At 39.5% G+C, this 8336-nt stretch overlaps 1 protein-coding gene across 1 annotated transcript in view; it reads right to left on the reverse strand.

The window, feature by feature from the left end:
• The window catches only part of SGCD (sarcoglycan delta), a 376562-nt gene extending 369196 nt beyond the window's left edge, over positions 1 to 7366 (reverse strand). Inside the window, exon 1 of the mRNA XM_061456832.1 lies at positions 7201 to 7366. The gene's annotated coding sequence lies outside the window, so the exon portion shown is untranslated. The remainder of the gene's footprint in view (positions 1 to 7200) is intronic.
• Positions 7367 to 8336: the final 970 nt, after the last annotated feature.

Consider the following 8336-nt stretch of genomic DNA (forward strand, 5'->3'; position numbering starts at 1 on the left):
AAACCAACAGGCATCTCCAGTGCCCTCCCATAATTCAGTTAGTCACTCGATCCCTTACATAAGGGGACAATAAATTGATGAGCCTCGTCACTGATCTTGTGACAGAGCAGAAGATACTGCGACATCAACTCCATTAGCTACTTCCAGCACTGGAATGAGAAATCCAGACAATGCTTCATTGCTGGTGTGGGGTACCTGGACTGTGATAAGCTCAGATGTTAACTCAAGGAAGCATCAATGAGGGACTTAAATACACAAGTCTGAATCCTGGTATAAATAAGAGCAGAATTTTGACCTGTGTATTTCAGACACAGGAAGCTGTACCCATGCCATCTCTATGGCTCTCCATACTCATGGACAGTTCTCTGGCCATTCAGAACACAAGCATTTTCCTAAGCTTCACAAAACAGTATCTGCCCCAAACATTACTGCACACTTGTAACTGTATTGGACTTATATAGGTTACGAAAAGCAGCCTGGCCATAATCAGTGATTATGGCAGACGAGGATCTAGTTTGGCTCTCTGGCCACACTACAAAATGGACAATGTATAACTAGAATTAAGTTGACTCAACCTACAGTACCAAAAAACAAATTAGAAACTTGTCTAGATTACTGCAGATAGGCACCCAGAAATGAGATAATTAGGCTGCTGTAAGGCACCCTGCTGCATGTCTCAGGCTGTTCTGCCACTCGTCCCTTGTCACCCAAGGACACAGAGACGAATGCTGAGATTCGCATCCCCTTTAAAATGGCCTCATGCAGGCTGTTGTCTAGGCACCATGGAAAAAAGCAGGTGCACACAAGTTTTTGGCATGAAAAGTTATTAAAATAAATGCTGAGAGAGAAAATAAATGTGGTTTATAAGAAGACATATTTTAACACAGCAATTTATCAACTGTGCATACAGATTGGATCCAATTGATCCAACAACAGCTTGTCAATACTCCGTTATTTTGTGTTGTAATAATTATGTTTCCCTCCACTTTAGCCTACCTTGCACTTAATGGAAGCTTACAGATTCTGCACAAAAGTAATTTCAGATTACCCTGATTTCTACTTTCTGGTCATTTAAAATGTTTTTCTACAGTGCTTGCTGAAAAACACTGATTTGAACAGCTAAAAATATTTTCTCAAAACAGACTTTTTTCAGAAACTGAAGAGTTCATTGTTATAAACTGGTATCTAATGTCTTCAGGGTGTTTGTGACTGCAAAGCCTAGACCTAATCTGTCTTTTTACAGACTTTTTAAGTTAAGCATTGAAAGGAATTAACAAGAAACTTTAGAAGTTATCATTTTTCATTCCTGTTTTCTGGGGAGCTGTCAGAAAAACAAAACATTTTCACTCCTGTTGTTTTTCTCATTAATATTTAAGAAAAATAAATCTGAAATAAGCTAAAAAAGTTTTATTTTCTCTTTTTAGGTTTGGTGGAAAGTAGAAGTTCTGACCACCTCTGGGGAAGTAAACTGTCTTGTTCAACGTAAGGCATGGACAGGAGGAAGAAAAGCAAGAGAACTACTTGTCCATTCTTGAGTCTCCCACATTATCCACAGACTTCTTGAACTAACTAATAAATATTGATCCTATGTTTATATTAATAAATATTAAGTATGTAAAGGATCCTTGGCATAACTTTACTGGCATTATATCAGGGAGTGCATTCAGCCCAGCTGTACAATAACAAGATGCACATTGCCTCTCTTAGATTTGGTATGAGAAAGATACATTCTTAATGTGCTGATATATACGCTTAATATACTGATAAATACATTTTATTACACTGACATATAGTTCAACTTCTTTTCTTCCCAGAACAACTATAGTATAACCACTCACTCCAAAGCTGTCACCTCTCATTTGGAGACATGTATTCCTGTACTGCATTTCTCAGGATATTAAAATTAAAGGGTACTTTCCTAGTTGGCTATAGGAGAAGATGAAGCAGAACATCCAGCCTGGATTGTGGCTAGGATGCCATTCTCTTCTGTCTAACCATGGTCCCTTCACGATTCTAAGATAAATATGGTATTCTCCCTCTCTTCTGCCAAATTTTATAACGATGTATTACAGCAGTGAAGGGCTGGAATCCTGCACACCAAAACTCATTGCCTGAAATGGTCTTTTGAATGTTTTGAGATAGAATTGTATTGTTCAAGCAAAAAGCATTTCAGAATTTTACATCATTTACATCTTATTTTGGCCAGAACAAGCAAAACTCTAGGTCCCATTAGCACGTAAACCATTACCAAGGTTCAAGTCTGGAGCATAATTACTAGTCTATGAGCAGTCGTATCTGTTATTTTGCAGATGCACACCAGCCCCTCACAGATTTTATGATGTTTTTCTGAATCAAAACCCAGGGACACATGAAGTCTGAAAGCTTCTGAGTCCATCTTCAGTTTAAATAGGAATCTGAATATTCAGCATTTGACCATTTGTATATCTGTTGGTACAGTATTAATTTTGCAGAGCTCTGTGGAAAATTCATCCAGAAGTATCTGATCCAGCTATTTTGTACTTGTACAGAACAGTTCCTCTACCAAAACTGCTTTGGTCACTGCACTCAGACTCAAACCTTGAGAAACAGCATAAACAGCATCTGTGCTGTCTTCAGCTGTGATTAGGAATGGGAGGAAATCAGTAACTCTTGCAGCTGGAGAGATTCAGTGCTCTGCTCCTTTACACCCACTCCCAAAAGAGTTATAGTGAGTGTCCAAGCCTGGCTGGTTTTATTGCTCAGTTGGGCTGTGGGAGGTGCTTTTAAAACAGTGCTGCTTCCACCTTCTCATTAGACCTTGCTAGCATGAGTCTTTTGAAGACAGAGCCTGTGCTGCCTTCTCCTCTTAGCTTTCTCTGTATTGGTTTACACACCTGCTGGTAAGGCCTCCCTGTTCTTTTGCTGGAGAAGCCTTGACTTGAAGGGTAAGGAAAACACGTTGTTATAAAGGACACTAAAGAAATCCGCAGTGCTTTTTTGATGCTTAGGTAGGTATAACTGACCTAGATATCACAAACAGCATGAGGAGAAAAATGCAAATAGCTCTCCCTCTCTATAAAACTATTCAACACAACAGAAAACTACAGGATCTGAAAGGTGAAGGATGATTTATAAGGGAAGATGTGGGAATACTCTCTTTCCACTTCCCCAGCTGTGCACAGCTGTATCCTCTTTTCCACTGTTTGAACTGCTGTCTCTACAGCACAAGTCCCTTGACTTCTTTTTCCTCCTAAAATCTTTGCTTCAGCTGGCTGTTTCTTACTAAGCTTCCCCCAGAGATATACGTATTTTTAAGATATTAAAATAAAGAAAGAAAAGCTAAAAAGAGGCCATGTGTCTGCACACAGGCGTGTGTGTGGCAAAGCCTGTCTCAAAAATAGCCTTTCCTTTCCCCCTTTGTTTTTTAATGTTTGCACAGGGAAAAAGAATCCTTTTTCCCATTTCAGAGGCTCATAGCTCTGAACAAGTGCTGCAATTATGCATCTCAAAAGCAGATAAGTGACAGGTGAAAAAAATTAAACTCACTTAGGCAAGGCAGGTTCAGAGTATTTGTAATGAACTGAAATTGCTCCAGCAAGTCCCTCTTTTGGTTTGAAAGCCCAGAAATCACGATCACTTGAGCTTTCCCTGCATTTTTTTCAATGCTTTGTAATTAAGCTCCAATTTGTGATGTCTGTCAAGTCAGCTAGATTTTTAACTTGTATGCCTGCTAAAAGGATGCAGCCAGTGCTGTACATTGGGTCAGTGAGACAAATCATTCATACCTTTGCATGATTGGTACTAGTCAGCTGGAAACAAAGGAAAAAAAAGGCAGGATACTCTGGATTCCTCTCCAGAGGACAGCACCAATACATCTAGCACAGGATCAGATCTTTGCAATACTTTGAAGTGGTTCAAGTTCATGCACAAAAGGTGACTTTTATTTCAGGGCCACTGCAGGGACAATTACAGCAGCTCCAAGCAAGTATTTCAATCATCCCCATCCATGCCGGCTCTGCAGGAGCTATTTCGAGCCTGTCCAGTGTGAGCAGCCAGATTTCCCAGTGCAGTACCACACTGCCCCACAAACAAAGGGACACAGAGAAGGTCTCTCCACCTTCCCTGTGACTCCCTTCAAAAGCAATCCTAGAGAGGCCAAGACCTTATCGTGCAAAACCTGCAAGACCTTTAAACAGGGTAAAGCATGTAACACTGTCTAAGCATCAGCCAGAGGGTAGATTTTGCTCTGGTAAAGAAAGAAAGGCAGTTGCTGATGAGCCTGTAGCAGTTCCCTCTCCTGCTTTTTATCACAAATCACTGATAATAAACATGGTGAAACAGTTTCAAATAGCCTTTAGTTCTCTCTCAAGCACTTCCATTACATGATTTAGCCCAGACACTGCAATTCTGCCCATTTTGCTCCCCCATAGTCTACTATCTGTGAGTCCAGAGAACTTTTCTTTCAGTCTTCATCCTCTCCTTCCCTCTTATTTCATCTAGAATAAAAATTCCCAGAGGACTGTGACTATACAAGACTCTGGGAGCTACATTCCCAGGAGTTCAAAGCAACACCACATCCCTTCAAGTCCAGCACTGGAGAATCTTAAGCAGTATGAATGGGTCAAGTGACTGATAATCTCACTTGGTAAAGTGTCCCAGCAGACATGTTTGTGCCCTCAGCTAGCATTACAGACACAGTTATAATTCAACTCTACTTCACCCAGTGGAAACTGGGCAAATACAGTGAACTCAGATAAACTGTCATAGCTGTTCCAGCAGCAAAAGTTCAACAAGAAGGGCTGGCTTCAATCAGTTTTTACACCCTTCATATAAAATATTAAGTATTTCAAACAAACCTATGTATTTATAAACTTCATTAGCCTACAACAGCATTGTAAAACTTGCGAAAGTTTTAAAGTTAACTATAGATGATACATATTTGATGCAAACCACTGTAACTTGATAATAAAAAGATTAGTTATAGAGCTATAAAAAGGTTATGTCAAGCTTTTACAGCTGATCATTAATATTGTAAAATGTAGTTACGTTTTTATGCTTTGTTGGCTGACAACAACAACCAGAATCTGAAGGAGACCATGAACTTTCTTTAGTCTCTATTAATGAGTCTTAAATTGACCCAGTCAGAGAAACATTTTCTTAAAGGTTACAAGATACTCCTGCAGTCTATAGTACTCCTTATAAATAAGTTAATAATCAGCAGAGACCTCAAAGTCAAAATACACTATCTCCATCAGTCTGTAGTTGCTACAGTTGAAAAGAAAATAAGATCTGACATCAGGAACAAAAGACAGATCCCTTGTTCATTTTTTGGTGATAAATTTAAATGGCATTCAACAGTCAGAAGTAAAACACCCCAAGCTCACTGGGTGGAGGATCACAGGTACGTACAGCATTTACTAAACAGCAGTAGGAAACGTGAACAGTCAGCAAACCACTGGAAATTATGACTTTAAGGTTGTGTGGACTTACTGACAGGCATCAGGATTTGCACACACAGGAGTCTTCAGGAGAGCTGAATTAACTTTTGAAATAGATCCCTTCAATGTGGATCAGAACTGTGGTCAGTTTAAGTTCTGATTAGGAATGGCTGTACTGTAATTCAGATGAATTACAGTTTATAGTAATATAATCTTTTTGAAGTGAATTACACCAAATTTATTCAAATTCAATATTCCCAATCATGAACTGTAAAACCCATTGGGGCTTTACTTGATGTAGTTAATTCACAGGTGTAACCATTTTGGACAAAGTCTGAGAATCTCTGCATAGCCAAGGGCTCATCAGTGTGTCATGGGTACTTCCCATGCTGCTCACCCTGGCCTCTCTCCCTTTTGCTCCTGCATGTATACCTTGCATTTTAGTTTTCCTGGAGTACCCATAGGAAACTTATGGGCCCCCAAGTCTACAATCTGTATCTTTCTGCACTATTAATGTGCTGAAGCAATGAAAGACCCATTGATGCCCTGATTGATTGTGAGAAAAAGGAAAGTGATTTTTTTTTAGCTGCATTTTAAATCAGTTCATTACACATATTGTTCTATTTAATTTTGTACTGCATGACATCAGCATTCTTTATTTGCTATTCAGCAGAGGTTAAAACATATAAATGGATCCTGTTTCCAGGCCTACAGTCCAAGCTGTGATTTGGTTAAGCGAGACTAGCCAGATTTTCTGCTGGAAAAAATCCATTCAAAAATCAGGAAAATTATTCATCCCAAGAGATAATTTGGCTTGGAAATGGTATTTTTTTCCAAAGTAATTTAGCAGAGGCCTGTGCAAATCCAAACAAATTTCCACTGACTGTGATAGTTTTAATATACAATTTATATTTTTCCCTAAGGGCGGCTCATTGTCACTTGCATCAGACCCCTAAAGATATTTGTTATACATAACCTAGTTGATGGTTACTTTTCCATTCTTTCATTTGCAGGTTTGGTTTGGTTTTACTCCTCCAGAAGAAGTCTAAGACTGGAAAATGGACATCTTAGAAAGAGGATTACGGAAAAACACCCAGTTAAGGGTGCAGGGACAGCACTAGCACATGCAGACTCTTTGAAAGGCATGAGCTGGTGCCAGTGTCCACCAATAGAGTATCTGCAGAGTTCTCAGGGAGCAGGACAAGGGGAAGTACAGAATTTAGTAACTTGGAAAGACTTTGTATTAAACAGCAACAGGAGCAGGGTATTGTGGAATCAAATCCTGAAGCACTGTCAGGAAGTTGTTATACTTGCAGAAAATCCTTCCAATCTCTTAAGTCAGAAGATCCTCTGTTTTATTTTACCCCTTGATTTTGAGCTAGTTCAAGATTTCAGATGAAGGAAATTGTGGGGACTGCATTAAGTACCGTGCTTGGCTTTTTCTCTTAAAACCATGAGCATTAGATAGTCAATATATGCATTCTTTCTTGTCAGAGCTATCTGCAGGTTCAAAATGCCAGTAACTGGTGAATCTAAACTGTTTATAACAAATAAACCTTTACTTTGAACAGAACACTAAAAAGCCTTTATCTTGAGGAGTCCAGGAATAGAGCCAGAATCAAACGGCTTAATAGATTTCAAAAATCAGCCCCATCAGGCGATAAGAAGTTACGATACCTGAATTATCACACTAAGAGATCCTGCTCTACTCCTTACTAATAAAACCTCACCAAACCAGAGGACAGTTAATGTATCTTCAGTACCAGGGACCGCAAACACCTACCTCTGTGCATGGTATACGTAGCAGGAGAGCAGCTTGCAATTGGTGTCACAGAAGGGAAAATCTTCTCTCAGTCACCATTCTGTCACATTCATCCCAAGAGCTGAACACAAGAGGACTGAAATCCTCCATGCCTGCTGTCATCATTGGCTGGCAATTGTCACAGGTGAGACCTGAAGACAGAAGATCCAAAATGCATTTGAGTCCCAGAGGACCACAACATCAGGACAAGGTTTTAAAGTAGGAATGAATCTGTGATGCACAGTCAGAAGATTCACTGATAAACACCAAGACTGGACATACACTGCCGTTAGAATCACGTACATGAACACACAAACCTGTTCATATTTTTAAAAGAAATCAATAACCTCCTTATCCCTGCTTTCTCTGCCTTTACTGTTAGGGCTGTGTGATATAAATACAACTGCACAAGAGAAAAACTGCAGCATATATGATAGTGAATGATCATCGGTCATTCCTAAAAACATACCCTGATGGCACTAATAATATCACTTTCTATCTTCTCCTGATGCCTACGCCAGACTGTCTGCAGTAGATCCCATAGATAACTCTCATCTGAAGCCAAGCGAGTTATCCAGAATAACTTGCCCAAACTAGAAATATGTATTTCCATTTCTCATACAGCTACACTTAGAGAAAAGCTCTGATAGTTCATGTTTCATGTCCCTGATGCCTTTTCTTTTTTTCTAGCTTTCGTGTTTCTTAAGTATTTTTTGTCACTCTCCTTAGAATGAATTACATGTGGTAAATACAAATCAGGGTGCTCTGATCTTGGCTTGGAGAAAGCTTCTTGGACTGGTTAAAGAAAAAAACACCAAACTTTTAAAAGCTTACAGTTTAAGATTTGAAATGAATAGAAACAGCAGCTTGACTTCTAGTCTCGGGCTTTATTGCAGTGCAGACATGGCTGAAATTACCTCTAGAAATGAAGTTTCTGATCCTGAGCTCCTTTTAAATTTGTCAGTTCCTTGCCTGTGCACTGTGTATCTGCTACAGTGATGGAGACGTTTTAAATCTGCGAAGGAACGGAGCTGAGGCTGGTTCACTCTGGGCCTAATCAGGGAAGGAAGAGGCTGGGAGCTGTGTGCTGAGAGTATCCCAGGAGTTAAGTCCTAAAA

This window comes from Pezoporus flaviventris, unplaced genomic scaffold (assembly GCF_033815535.1).
Source record: "Pezoporus flaviventris isolate CSIRO_AGI_PZ_B2104156 unplaced genomic scaffold, CSIRO_AGI_Pfla_v1 ptg000023l, whole genome shotgun sequence".
Lineage (NCBI taxonomy): Eukaryota > Metazoa > Chordata > Aves > Psittaciformes > Psittacidae > Pezoporus > Pezoporus flaviventris.